The 15,383-nt window shown below is 43.2% G+C and overlaps 1 long non-coding RNA gene across 1 annotated transcript; it reads left to right on the forward strand.

Annotated features, from left to right (window-relative positions):
- The first annotated feature begins 3,225 nt into the window (after positions 1–3,225).
- Positions 3,226–11,847, forward strand: LOC146438736 (uncharacterized). Its single transcript, XR_014851909.1, has 3 exons — positions 3,226–7,120; positions 7,228–10,532; positions 11,602–11,847. It is a non-coding gene; the product is annotated as an uncharacterized LOC146438736 (long non-coding RNA).
- The last annotated feature ends 3,536 nt before the right edge of the window (positions 11,848–15,383 follow it).

The following is a 15,383-nucleotide window of genomic DNA, read 5'->3' on the forward strand; positions in this document are numbered from 1 at the left end:
ATAGCTCTCTTGGATTACTTACACCTTTCTTGTTGCCCTCCCAGGCAGATACTGGCATGGTGAAACTCCCCAGAGAGAATCATAGAATTGTTGAGGTTGGGGAAAACCTCCAAGATCATGGAGTGCAACCTCTGACCGAACACCACCATCCACTAAACCACAGCACTAAGTGCCACGTGCAGTCATTTCTTGAACACTTTCACAAATGGTGACTCCACCACATCCCTGGGCAGCCTGTTCCAATGCTTAACCACCCTTTCAGTGAAGAAATTCTTCCTGATGCCCAGCCAGAGCCTCCCTGGCACAGCTTGAGGTTCTATTCACTTACTCTGTCTCTAAGAGAAACAGAGCCTGCAGTCAAAAGGCTTCTCCTCCCCACTGATGATAGCTGATTTAATCAACTTTCTACTGATTTTGGTGGCCTGTAGCAGACTCTGATCATGCTATTATGCTTCTTGGTCTCCTCTCTCATCCTGACCCTTAAGCTTTTGATCAGACTGTCACCTATTACTTTGTAGAGCTCTGCACATTAAGGTCACTTCTTTGCAAGGGAACATGGCCCCAAGGTCTCACTTTTCTCTTTTTACCTTCCTGGAGATAGATCCATCCATCCATCTCACCATCCCACCCTATCTCGAGTCCTAAAAATACCACAGTGTTATGCCTGCACATGGACTTCCAATTTATTCTTTTTTTGCAGCATTTTTTTGTGTACAGGCACTTCAGAGATGGCCTGTGTGATATGCCTGGATGGTGGGAGAGGAAGAGACTTGGGAAGAGAACAGGCATTCTGGCTGCTATTCCTTAATTTTGCTTTTCTGTGGAGTGGGTTCTGGTGTCACAATGTTAATCTTTTTCTGAAGCAAAGAAGCTGCTCCACTTGTGTAGGAAATGTCAGGAATGTAATTTCTGAGTACTGTTAATCCTGTGAAAAAACTTTCACAACCCCTTTCTGGGACAAGTGAGTGAGTACACAGTAGGATATACAGACATTTCTACTCCAGCTCTTTTGTACTCAGCTTCTGTGGCATAGGTTTGTGTACCTGCAGAATGAGGCTGGTCTACCTGTTAGAGATTGGTCACTCTTTATGACAGTTTTCAAATATTCTAAATTCCAGATGCTTTACTTTAAAACATTCTTTCACCTACTTAATGCACTTGTACAAATACACCAGTTCTATCTCTGTGATAACTTCTGTTCAGCCTTCTTCAAGCAGATTTTGCTTTTCTTCAGCATTTTCCATATGGAGGACTCTGCATGTCCCACAGTGGATTTGAGATTTAGTCCCCAATGAGGAAGAATGGAAGAAAGCTTTTTCTTCCTCTCTCCAATGTCAGGGAGCAAAATCAGCTGGCATTGGCCCTGTACTTCTCCTCCTCTTCTCAGAAGCTGGGAGATTGCAGTTCCCTCCTCCCACATCCTCATCTCTACTCAGATGTGTGCAGCTATTGATGATTAGAAGTAATTTTTTTCATGTCCAGGGTTCTTCAGGTGAATTCCACCCAGGCTGTGATAGCTCCAAAACTGACTGTCTGAAGAGGAACTATCCTAGAGCAATTGCTAGGAGCTCAGTGCACACTTCCCCTGAGCACTTCTCCATAGCTGTGGAAGTTACGATGTGCTTGTTGGCTGAGGTGTCTTAGTAACTTCTCCTTGAGGGGATTTTGCTGTACATAGTTTGACAGACTCTTTCTTAGAGCTGTGCTGTGTCCCTGGGCTATACAGCTGCTGTGAAGGATTGCTCAGCTTTTTTTCTCTCATTTACTGTACCTGCCTATATCCAGCAGGTGCCTTGCAAGGCTTGATCATGGTGAAAACATTGCAATAAAATGGATCAGAGTCTGGTGGCAGCTGTAAAAGCTTGGGATGGAGTGTCTTGCTGTGTCATGTTACTGCATGCAGCCTGTCACTGGGCAGACAGGAAAATGGAAACAGCCTGTTATTAGTGGAATCCTTTTCAAGAAGGAGTAGAATTTTTCACATGCTTTGACAGGACAAGAATATCTTACTGCAACTTCCTCAGCTTAGCACTTACCTGAGGGCATGTATATTTTGATGAAATCATAATTATGTTGTTTTTCTTTTTTCTGTTGTTAAAGATTACCAGAGTAGTGTTTTGGGCTCATTTTCTGATCTGTGGTGTAATGAATACTCTGTCCTTATCTGTTTGTCCCATGTTCTAACATGGGTACTGAGGCTTTTCATGCAAACCATTGTTTCCTTTCCTCTTCTTTGAGTTATGTTTTTCATGTATTTTATTAAACTTCTGGCTCCTTCCCACTTGTAGGCGCCTTAAAGCATGATTTGAGAAGTCACAATGTACATTAATGGTGAAAATATTGCAGTAACAGGGTATTCAGTCCAAAGGAACTTTAAATACCAAGGTCTGTCAAAGCAAGCTTTGGCTCTATACATTCTTGTGCACACTCATCCTTCCACACCCACTGCTGAGTTGAGTTTTATCCCCTCCACTGCCAAGCCATCTTCACCCTCTGAGCTACACTGCATTCCCTGATCCCCTGGAGCATCAGCTGTGTATCTCATAGCTTGTACCTCCACTCCTGCCTGGCACATGGCGTGCATCAGCTGTGTGTCTCTGATCCCCCCTGGCACATCGGTCTCTGCAGAGGAGCACAGAGGTAGAGCCTTGCTCCTCAGTGTGCTGCTGCTTTGTCCTGTCTCTTGTGACCCTTCCTCAGGGCCCAAGGAAGCACAGCTGCCAGAGAGCATATCTGTGCCATGGGGAGTAGATCTGAGCCACAGTGGGAGGCCAAAGGAATAAAGAGGAGGCAGCCCAAACCCAGATGATTTCTCTGCTGCAGGCATGATATACCTGTGCTTCAGCTTTGGTTCAGCTCTTCCTCAGTTGAGGCAAGTACAGAGTTCCTGTATTTCAGGAGATGAAAGACAAGGTGTACCAGCAAAGGAGGAAAGATTTTTCCTAGAATTTCTTACGTCTCTGTGACATGCCTCCATGTGAAGAATGTCTGGTGCACCAATGTCTCCTTCACTTCAGCAGTCTTGCCCCCAGCTAAGTCCATTTATACCACCAGTGAAGCAAGAGTCTCCTGGTTTGGATATGGTTATAAAAATGCAGCCATAGCATAGGCATGAAAGAGCTGAACTGATGCTTTGCTGAAGAGTCATTTCTTAACTTGGAGTGTTCTTGTACTTGGAACCCTAATAACCTTTCAGTGTAGTTCATGCTAGTAAACAAGTACCAGAAAAGAAGTGGTCTGATAAGATTGCTTTGTCCTTAGATTGCACTTTTCTTCTACACATTGATGCTGAGGGCATGCATGTAAGGTCAACAGGAGGGTAAACGGAGTTAAATGACTTGCTGAAAGCAGTAGTCAGTCAGTGTCAGAGCGTGGAACATCCCTGTTTTATCAGTGGATTCCTCTCTGTGTTCAAACCAGAGACCCATTTGAACAGATGAAATAATTTTGTAGCAATAGTAAAGCACAGAGGTTGCTCATGAATCAAGTTAGCAGTGTCTGTGTTAATATGGGCTAATCATTATTCCTAAGAAGGTTTTCCTGTGAGGAGAAGAAAAGATACTTTTCCTTCTCTCCCCTATAGCTTTGTTTCACTTGGAACAAAAGACCTTTTAAAAAGCAGATGTTACCTTGCTAGCATTAATACAGTTGTGAATACAAGTTTAAAACAAAACTTCACGCAGTGCAAATGCAAAATGTGAATATATTTGGAACTGCAGTCACTTAACTAAAAGACTATAATGTTCAAAAGACATGTTTAAGAAATATGTTAGTTATGCTGAAAAATGCCATATGCTTCATTTCTTACAGCATATATCTGTTAACTGCTGCAGGGGACATTCTGACTTAATAATTTGACTTCATGATTTAGGTGAGCTTTTCCTGTTTAGTATTGTAAAAATTATGGGGGAGGGGCTTTCTCATAATTTCCAGCAAGGCACTGTTTTACCTTGGTCAGATGGTCTTTCAACCAATTGATATCTCTCTGTTTTTAAGGTTGGATTCTCCTTCAATTCTTAGGAGAAGCATAATTTGAAGCTTGGTAGGTGCCTGTGGCTTTCAGAAGTGCAGGTATAATTTAAAGTTGGAGTTCAGCCTAATGAATGCAGCGTTCTGTCTTTTTTCACTGCTAGAAAATGAATTTGAACAATGAGGCACCGTGGAGGGAAAGGTCAGTTCATTGTAATTTAAGAGGCATTAATCTGATGTGCTTTCCTTCTTCTAGCTGATCTCTTTTTGAAATGTTGCCCAGTTTTAAGTGCTAAAACTGAATGAAGCAGATGAACCATACTCCCATGTTAGATTTTCAGTGTATGTGTGTCTCAGTGACAGCTTTTGAGTTGGAGCAGATTCAGAACATCTCTGCTACAGGCAGTGTTGAGGCCAATCTTTTCTCTTGACCATTTGGCTTCCAAACCCTTGTGGTGATGGTTTATATGGCTAATGATGCACAAATGGTATACCACTAACCATTTCCACACCTTGTTTGTCCACCCTGCTGTGCAGAAGCCCTGCTTAAAATAACTACATCCCTCAACCACAGTCTGGTTGTGGTGGCCTAACCTTGCAGTCACTCAAACCAGCTCGGTAATTCCAGCACACCATTCATGCACAGCTTGCTCATCTCATCAGGGGCATTCCCATGCTTGGCTCTGGTGCTGACAGTCTGTGTCTGTCTTTGTTCCTGTCTAGAAGGATTTTCATCCTTATGTGTGGCCCCAGCTCCATGAAGCTGCTGCTGAAGTTCCCATTGGCTTCAGCAGGGTTTGGCATTCCCCAGTCATTCTTTCCTTTGTGCCTACGTTTGTTCAGTGTGTGTTCAGCTCTGGTTTCACGCTCAGCTCTTTTCTCTAGCTGTTCCTCCTCCACTCTTGTCTCCTTAAAAGATGATAAAGGCACAGAAATAGCTCTTCATGCAGTCTTCAGAGGGGTTAATTTGTGGTTTCCTGGAGAGTCCAAGCTTGCGTCTAGCTTGCTCGTCAGTTTTTTGGGTCTTTTGGTTTTCTTTTTCTTCTCCTCTCTTTTGAAATTTGTAAGCTGAAGGCTCAGCCTCACAGGAAACCATCTTTAACCAAACCACAGCAGCAGAATTATCACACACCCCCCTCCCCAAAACCATCTCAAAGATCGTATAGGTGGCAGTTTCACAGCCCTAAGAATTTCAGTGCTTTGCAGTGGGAATGCACATGCTGCGTAGGAAATCCCAAAATGTTCCACTGTCTCTGCCTCAAAAGGGCCAGTGGTTCTTTCAGGGTCATATCAATTCCTCTTAGAGTGTTGAGGCAGGTGTTTTTTCTGGGGTGAGGAGAGAAGAAGTATTACTTCTACCTTCATCAGAGTGAACTCCAAAAGGGCAGGAATTCTTGTTCGTGTTGTATGTGTGCTGAAGAGGTCACATGTTGATCATGCTGGGGTTTGACTAGAGTAGACAAAAATTCAGCTGCCATCAGGAACCTTTTTGAAGTTGCCATTGGTTGTCTAGTGTCACCATCCTTTTCTTTCCCGTGCCTGGTGGCTTTTTATTTTTACTAGGATGTAAGCCCAGCAAATATCAGTACAGAACTGGGGATTCCTTCCACTTACTCTAGTGATGCCCTGTTTTTGGAGTGTGCCAGGTATCCATAGTTATGTTCTCTGCTCATCTTTGTCCTCCAAAAGCCTTTGTGGTTGGATGTGGGTTTTTTCTGCTGATAGGTAATGCTGCCTGTCAGACATCCTTTTAACATGCTTCTTCTGATTTTAGATAATGCTGTTGTATTGGCTGGTACTGTACTAAGCACAATCAAAAGATCACTGAAAATATCCTTCTCAGTAATGGTGAATTTCATATTTGATTGAACTATTTCACTCTAAATACTACTTTTTAACAAAAAGATATGTATCACTGATATTAATGGTAACTCTCCATGGGATCAGGAGAAACAAAATTTTATCTTTTCCCTGTCCCACAGCAAACACAAGTTGTGTTGTATTCACTCTTCAGGCTATTAAAGGATGGCAGTCACTCATTAGCTCCCTTTCATTGTATGAGGAATCATTTGAACAAAACCCAAAAGAGGTGCCATAGTAAGTTAGCACCAAGTCAGAACTGGAACTAGGAATTGTGTAAAAAATGTCTACCCTGGCTTGTCCAGAAGTTAACAAGCATCTGAAGCTGTGGTTTTTTTCTTTTTTCTTCCCTCTCTCTTGCATTCAGGAACATTTGCATAGAAATTACAACATCCTTGTGGAGCAGTAACAACTTTTCCTGATAAGACAATGAGGTTTTAAGAAACTGGGTTTGCATGACACTCCAGTTTATCCATTGAAAGTCTCTCTTCCTGTGCTGTCACATTTGATTAATTTGGTTTTCTCAGAATTTTCAACTTTATTTGAATTTTCCAGCTTTCCTCTGATTTATCCAACTTTCACAGTTCATTTTCTGAACTGATTGCACTCTCTCCTTTATTCTCAAGATCTGTAGGAAGTTTGTGGAAGGTCAAATTCTGTTTCTTGTGTTGACCACACAACAAATTATTTTTTTATACCCTTTTTTAATTAGCATTTACTTCCTATAATAAATAATATCTTCTCTGTAATCTTTTAAGGTCTGATCATTACGCTGCATTTTTTCTAGTATGCTGAATAAATTACATTTCCATGAAGGGGTTTATTTCCTCTCCTCCAGTGTCTATTCTGTTGTTTCTCTGTACCTTCTTGGAAGCATAATTTTTTTTCCTCTCGTTCCAGGAGATGCAAAAGAAGCTGTGTGGGTGTTGCAGGGAGCTGGAGAGGTGGTTTGGTTTGCCTTCCCAGGGCAGTAATGAGCAATGATAAGCCATGGGCAGATCTTGCTGACCTGGAGGACACCTTTCAGCCCTCACTGTGTCAGGGCAGGAGCACGTTTGGAGATGGATGTTCTCTACACACAGTGACTGCAACCTCTCCTCTCCCTTGTGTCACCATGGCAGCAGGTGGGAGCTCACCTGTGTGCCATATTTGCTCTTGGCTCTCCACCAGAGTTAGCAGTGTCTTCCACAAGCTCCAAAGCCTCATTCTCTCCTCTGCTGGTGAGGAAAAAGGACCAAAACAATTGGATTTAACACTTGTGGACCAGAGAAGCTTAAGAGCTGTGATGCATGTAAGGAGAGAAAACATGTTCTTTTCTGTTTTACTCTCCCTCATCCTTCCCCTTGAGTTTTTGCAGAATTGATGGTTGTTACCATGTACATTTCTGTCTTGGACTAGTGGCTCATGCCAGAGTGGGAAAGGAAACTGTTTGAAAGTATGAGGAGCATCCTGAGGCAGGAGAAAGAAGAGATTTGTGTTGGGAGAAGGATGACTGGATGTAGCAAACGGAGCAGCCATGGTCTGTCATTTGTTCATGCTCCAACAGTGCCCTGCATCTCTAAAGCCTTCACACCTCTGTCTCTGGGGCTCAGAAAGATGGTCTGAATATGATCTCAGAGAGATGATCTGAAGCCCATTCATGGTTTGCCCATTCATCCTGCTGTATGTGGTCCTGCCTTTTTCAACAGCCTGTCCCTGGTCACAGAGGATGGACAAGCAGCACCAGCAAGAATCTGTTCAGGAGAGGTGACACAATCCACATGGCAGTGTGATGGGGCAGGCTGGCCACATGACTGCAAGACAACGTCTGGCACATGGCAGCTCTTACCGCAGGTACATAATTCAGTCGCTGGATGGGGAGACTGGGGGGAAAACCCAGAAGAATTAAAAAATCTGCTTAAAAGGAAAAAAAACTCTTTTGGCCCTCTGGCTGCACACTGAACCAGAAAACAACCTGTATATGTAAGAGTTCAAGTAACAAGCCATAAAAGAGGCCACACTGTGAGATGAAAGATTTTTTTTTTCTTTTTCTGACGTGAGGTACCAGTGATGAAAACTGCCAGAGGATGTCGCAGTCAATGACTTAAGGATGGAATTTCCACATTTCTTGTGGGTCCCCTTGGTTATACAGAGTGACGCCAGCCCTTTGGGGTTTCTTGAATGTTGATGGTTTTGTAACAGCCTTTAACGTGCGGGGATTTTATTTTGGACATCAGCGCCTGTACCTTGGGAGCAGATTTGAAGGATGTTCCGTGTTCCTGTGCAGGAAATGTGGGAAATCCTCTCCTGTTCCTGTATAATCAGAGGATGCTGGTGAGAGAAGAGGGCTTGGTAGCTCTCTGAATGAATGAAACTGCCCCTGCAATATTATGTTGCCTGGTGTGCTCAGAGATGCTCTTTGGAACACTTCCAGAGGTGGGCTTTGTCTTCCAGGAATGAAGAGCTGTATGTGGCCCTCTGTGTTCCCAGTCATGCTGCTGAGATTTTGTTCCAGGTTTCTCTGAGCAGACATGAGCAGAGCTGCTCAGCAGTAGATAGCAGGGTAATAACACAAGCAGATGGTATTGCTGCATGAGGTTCCTGTGGCTGGTAGTTTGCTTTTTAAAGGTGAACACCTCAAGACTCCTTCCTGCTCTTCTGATGCACTGTGCAGATGTGTTTAAAGTTGTTTAAATGGGATTAAAAAAACGTCCAAAACAACAAAAAAAACCAACCAAACAAAAAAACTCGCCCCAACCCTTAGGTTTCCTTAGCCCCAATTTCAGTATTTCTGTTCCTGATGTTATTCGTGTTTTCTCCAGGTCAGTACTGAAATACATCACTTGAGGCCATTCTCTAATCTCTAGAAGGATTTTTTAACCCATTTATTACAGACATAATATATATCAATTTAAGTAACATGGAGGCATTAAGGCATTGAAGTGACTAATGGGATTCTAGTGCTGCACCTTCATTCCTGGGATGCTTTGAAAACCCATGGTCAAATAAAAGTTAAGCTGGATGGGGTGAGAGCTCCCCATTTCAGCAAGCTTTTGTGACATGAAAAGTTTAAAAACACAATGTTCTAGGGAAAGTTTGTAGCTGTAGCAATAAACCCTTCTGTCACCCCAGGTTTCACGATAAATACGTGTGGTCTATGCTCATGCACGTGCACAGCTGCTTGCAAAACTTGTTTGAATAAATTAAAATGTTTGTTGTGCTTTCCCAGGCAGCTGGCTGTCCTCAGGCTGTCGTTAACAAGGCAGCTTCTCGGCTTCCTGTGCCGAGTCCTGTCTGTCACAGCGAGTTGTGTATGATGAAATCAGGGAATTTCAGAGAGCCAGAGAAGGAAGTGAATGTTCTCTGCTCCTGCGTGTCACGGTCAAAAGTACCCGGGTAAAACTGGGGAGGTGAAGTGAGGGCATGTTAGAGAACTGCAGGAAGCATCTCCTTTTCTTGAGCAAATGCATGCAAAATCCTTGGATTTTTAACAGTAAAAATCTGCAGTGGTGGAGTTCTGTGAACCCAACGCAGCTTGTGGTGTCTGTGTGCCTTTTGGTTAAGGTTCACTCTGAAGTAAATGCCATGTTATACAGCTAGCAGGTGGTTAACCAGAGGGAATTTCACTTTGCTGCAGAGATGGGAAACCACAATACGTGTGTCTTCCTCCAGGTTATTCAGTGGGCATTCACAGAAAAAATCCTGGGGGTGGAGGATGTGGGGAATATACTGAAAATTTCAGGTTTAGGTTCCTCTAGTCTGTTCGTAGTCTCTGTAATAGCTGTTAAATGAGCGGAGAGGGATGTGTTGTGCCACACATATCTTTGAGCTCCTCTGTCTTTTGTTAGAGATATCAAGGTATGTAATTGGGCAGAGAAGTGGTGGGTGCCCCCTCCTTGAGGCTGAATGAGGCTTTGAACAACCTGGTCTGGTGGAAGGTGTCCCTGCCTGTGGCAGAGGGGTTGGAACTGAATGGTCTTTAAGATCTCTCCCGACACAAACCACTCTGATAGTCAGGCTGTAGTCAAAGTATACTTGTTGTAAAGAGCACTACTTCCAAGCACCATCACCAATTTATGTGTTTATAGTAAAACTATTACAATTAATTCCTAAAAAAAGTCCATTTTAAAAGCAGTGATACAAAACTGGAGGTTTTGGACTCCTTGCTTTTTGCTGATAGTGCCAGGAACCACTGTGCTGAATGGCAAACACTAACCAAAACATTTCTTCTGCTGAACAGGCTAGCTGAAGGTGGCCTGCAATAAAGAAAATCTAACTGGTGATTTTTCAGGTCTTGGGTTGTTTCTTATAAATAATAGAATTCTTTGAGGGATTTTAAAGGAAAGAAGCAAGGTAGATGAATGGCCAGAAACCAACTATTTCTGCTTGCTTTGTACCACAGAGCTGTCTGTCCTTTCAGTGGGATTGGACCTCTTGGTGTGTTTTACAGAAATAAGTTGGGTAAAGAGACCTTTGGATCCAGGAGAGCATTACACAATGTCAGACACCTCGTAATTTCAGGTAGTTGGGCTGTAGTGGTGTTACGTGAGTAGCAGAAGATAATTCACAGTCATCAAAATGAATTGCATTATCTACCAATCTGGTTTCTTATCTCTCATATGTCAGTTTCCCAGTCACAGCTAGAATGAACAGGACTAAAATCAATTATACAAATCCCCAGGCCAAGACGGAATTTCTGTGGGAATCTCCCAGAACAAGAAGAGGTACAGAACTTTGTTCCCTTTCTGTGTGTGCCAGGTTATGAAAACTGATAAAGAATCTAGGAGCAGCCATTGACAGAGGGCAGTAATGAATAATACACTGATGAATGTATATTTGTTCTTTTTCTAATTTTATTTCCCTGAGGATTCCCTGTTGGCTTTTGTCAGTGATTTAAGCACTTCCTGAGCCAGATACTGTCATCCACACTTGTGCTTAAAAGCAAATAGACCTTTCTTCCTTCAATTCATCTGATCATTTTTGAACCCATTTATCCTTTTGGCCATCCAAAACATCCCATGGCAGTCAGTTCCCAAGTCTGATTATACCTTTTGTTATGAAATGACCTTTTGGTTTGGGTTTGTGTGGGGATTTCTTTTCACTTGATACTAAATCCCTGCATTATGAAAAGCAGCACGTACTAATCTTCCATTCACCACGTTGCTCACCCCTGATTTGATTTCACCCATTAGTCATTTTTCTTCCTACTTAAGAAGATTGAGCTTATTTAATCTTTAGTTAGGTGAAAGCCTTTCAGTATCTCTTTATTTGGTTCCCTTTTTCTGTGTTTTGTATGTTGTCTTTATTTATTTTATTAGAAGGCAACCCAAGCTCTTCAAGGGTGATGAGAAATGGATTTACAAATTAGCACAATGTCATTGGTTGCTCTGGGGATTAATGGGAATTAAGAATTCCCAGCTTCTTCTGTCTTTGTACTGGCACCTGATCCCTGCCCTGGTTTGTCCAGGAAGCTTAGAACCTAGATATGGCTGAGGACTTAATGTTTCCCAAGTGACTCACAAGAGATACTCTGCCTGTAAGCAGCAGCTCGGGCTGTGTTTGGAGTGGAGTGACAAGACACAGTTAAGACACAGCTCTGTGATTTTTACCAAAGCTGACTTGCCAGAAAGGGAGAGGATGGGTTTATATTGTTGTAAGGTATAGTCACTGGTCCTTTCCAAGTTCCATGACTGTTTTCCTTCCTTCCCTCTTTCCCATCCCAAATGACACAATTCTAAGAAACAGAAAGGAAAATCTTCTCTAAAATTGTTTTTGTTCCTTTTCTGATTCCAGAGGAAAACACCCAAGTTGTACTTCAGAATATCAATAATTCCCAGGATTACAAAAGCAAAATGCTTTGGATCATACGAAGAGGATCTGAAAGAAAACAGGAAGCTGATCCTGGCAGTCCAATCTGTGCTGCATGCAAGGAATTTGATTTCAAAAGCCTTCCCAAAATTACTCTTAAGGGATGGAAAGTGCTGTGATTTTTGCAGCAACTGAGTTTCGTCATTGGCTTTACTAGTTTGAACTACTTTTGTTTTTCAGGAACGTAGAGGCAAAAAGAAGCTTTAAAGGTCAATGATACGTGCTGATATCATTGATCCTATGAAAACTTGAAGCACCAGGTCTCTTTTCAAGTGTACTGGGAAGCCCACATATCTGCTAAGAAATGTAGCTGTTCAGGAAAGCTTTGGGATGTGATATAAGAAAATTACTGCAGTGCTATCACTGAAAGTTTTAATGAATTTTTAAAATAAACTTAAGATGTTCTGAAGCACTAGTCTTGCTCTGAAACACTTGATCTTTTTCTTTTTGGAAAAATGGGAAAGAAAATTGATGTAATTTTTCAGCCTTACCACAAGTAAGGCTAATTCTGCTGTCCTGGAGAGATGGCACAGGCTGCATTTATTGTGTGAAAAAGGATAAAATACTATTTCAGACCAAACTGAGGTGGAGGAATAGCTGTTTTTCACAGAATCACAGAGTCAAGTAGGTTGGAAAAGATCTCTGAGATCAAGTCCAACCTATGAGCAAGCACCACCATGTCAACTAGGCCATGGCACTGAGTGCCACATCCATTCTTAAACACCTCCAGGGATGGTGACTCCATGACCTCCATGCCCATTCCAATACCTAATCATCCTTTCTGTGAAGAAATTCCTCCTAATGTCCACCCTAAACATCTCCTGGTGCAGCTTAAGACAGTGTCCTCTTGTCCTCTGGGAGAAGTGGCCAACCTCCACCTGGCTACACTTCCTTTCAGGGAGCTGTAGAGGGTGAGAAGGGCCCCTGAGCCCCCTTTTCTGCAGGCTAAACACCCCCAGCTCCCTCAGCTTCTCCTCATCAGACTTGTGCTCCAGACCCTTCCCCAGCTCCATTGTTCTTCTCTGGACTTCTATCCAAGGTGTTGTTGGTCTAGTGAAAGATAGCATCTTTCTATCACCCTTGTCCTGAAATAATATCAAAGATGACATCAGACTTTAGTCTGGTGTTTAACTTCCATTTCTGCTGGACTTTCTTACCTTCCAGCCCCTCTGCTGTGTCTCTGTGTGAAGTCATGTTGTATTTGGGCTGCGATGCAAAGCCAGTGTTAAGTATTTATCATGTTTTCTTCTGTTTCACTTGATTTTTGTTATTTTCCTAGGAGATTTTGCCTGGCATTCCTGTCATCGGCATCAGACAAAATACCCTTGGTTTTCTGCCTTTTGTGTTGACCTCCAGCTCTTTTTATTTACTTTTCTCAGCCCTCACAAGTGTTCTCTTTTCTGTCAGAAGAGACAGCCCTGTGGCACATGTGTCCTGGTTTTGGGTATGTGGTACCTCTGCTTTTGAAGGCAGAGGCACCTCTCCTTAGCTGGGACATGGCTGCAGCAGTGTGGCTGCAGCACCCTGGCTGCTCCCTGCTCCCACAGCCACCTTCACCTTGCAGGGCAGCAGGAGGTGAAGTCAGATCTGCAGTTCTCACCAGCTCTGCCAAAGACAGGAGTGCTTTCTCAGCCTTTCTTCCACATCAGCCCTTCCACTCATCTCATTGTCCATAAATAAATAAATAAATTAAATAAAGTGCCTTTCTGTGCTCTTTTTTTGCAGCAATGCTGAGCACTCTTTTAGCATCATTAAACTGGATGAGCTGGGGTTACTGGGAAGCTCCAAAGCTGGCCTTTGTTCTGCTGCTGCAGACCTGCCTGCATCCCACTGCATGCTGACCCATTTCACCTACTCCCTGGCTGGTGAAACCCCATCATTGCTGGGCTGGAGCTGCTGAGCAGTCTCTGTCAGTGGAGGTTTCTTGGATGTCACTCCAGCCTCAGCTGTGTTTTAAGGCAGTTTTAGGAGCTTTATGCACCATGAGTCTCCTATTAAAGCAGAACTGTCCTTTTGCTGTGAGGCTGACATCTAGAAAGAGGAGCCTGAGAAATTGGATCCAGGCATTAAAAATCCAGGAGCTTTGTTCACTGGGATCAGGAATTTTTTTTTTAACTACAGATAGAAGGGTGGGACAGGGACTTTACTTTTTTTTTTTTTCTTTTTCTAGTTTCCAATTGTTTTGCATTAGTCACTGGTGCTGATTAAAGCCCAGCCCAGATCAAACATATTGAGGTGACTCCATTACCACTGTGTCAAGGGGCAGGAAGGTATAAACTGATCAAATGACACAATCACTGAGTTCAACAATGGGAGCCTGTATTTCTGTCATCCCTAAGGTGGTGGTGCTTAGTGGAAAGGCTTGTGCAGGAGCCTAGAAAAAAAGGACCAAAAGGTTTAGCCTGGAAGGGTGGAGAAGGGAGGAGGTGGGCAGAAAGAGGAACTGATGAGCTGGCAAGGGTGTTTCAGCTTCTTCTAAACGTGCAGTTTCATGGGAGCACCACTTGGATCTGTGTAGCTGAAGGCTTTAGGAAGCTGGAGGAATCATGGCTTTTATAATTTCTCTGGTCCTGAGTAGTGTAGTGGGGATGCAAAAATTTTTGTCTGTCTGTCCTTGGATTAGAGGATGTGTGCAAGTGATGCAGTTCCACACACACTTCACAGAACCAAGTAATTTCCAAATAAAAATATTTGAGGGAACAACGGAAACAGGATGAGATGTTTGAAAGAATGGAAAATACCTGGCTGAGCCCCTGTCAGGATTTGTATGTGGAAAACTTCATCAGGACAGAATGGAAGAGGCATCCCTGAACAACCTGTCCCTTAGAGCCCTGCCCTGCAGCATGCCCTACCACCATGTGTAGATGCACATATACACATGATTTGATCAAATATACACTCTCTTGCTACATGTATGTCCATGGATTTTGGAGATTCTTTGCAGGTGATGCAGTGAGCAGCAGTGGCAGGGGATGCATGGTGCCATTTCTCTTCAGTTTGCTGCAAAAGCACTGCTTGGTGCATGCTGTGTCTGAGGAGGGTAGGATGGCAGGAGGCAGCTGCCTTGTGCATATGTTCCTCAGCTCCTCAGGTCCTCTCTGTGGAGGGAGGGATTGCTCCATCCCTGGGAAAGCCTGTGCTTGGACTGGAGATGCTTCCACACAGCAGGGCAGGGCTGCCAGCTGACAGAGAGCTGCAGCAGGCTCCTTGTAGGAGGGAAGTACACAGCACAGTGGCAGGAAAATGGGGTAAGCTTTTTTTTAGGGACCAACTGGACACTGCAGTGAGTTTTCTAATCAGGCAAACAACTGAAATTTTCTGTACTGAAAAGACTGGAGGCAGGCTGCATGGTTTTCTTGCCTTCTACAAGGATGTAGCCAGACGTCCCTCAATCTTCTGCTCTGCTGTCATATTTTATACTATTTTGTTGAAGTCCTGTGGCTCTTAGTCCCATTTTATTATTATTATTATTTTTCCCCCATATTTTTCTTGATATACAATTTTCAAGGATAGTGTGGTACATCAGCTGTGCTTTGTTAACCCCAAGCAGAGCAGAGGGATTTCTTCACATCCAGCTGACAGCTCTTCTCTTTATCTCTGCACTTTCATGTCTGGCTTATTTACAGCAGCCTGTGGCTCAATCCAGCCTCTAAACCTTTTTGAGGAATTAGCCCATTAGTGATTTCTTGTCACACATTTGTGCAGTT

This window comes from Lichenostomus cassidix, chromosome 4 (genome assembly GCF_008360975.1).
Source record: "Lichenostomus cassidix isolate B80296 chromosome 4, HeHo_3.0, whole genome shotgun sequence".
Classification (NCBI taxonomy): Eukaryota; Metazoa; Chordata; class Aves; order Passeriformes; family Meliphagidae; genus Lichenostomus; species Lichenostomus cassidix.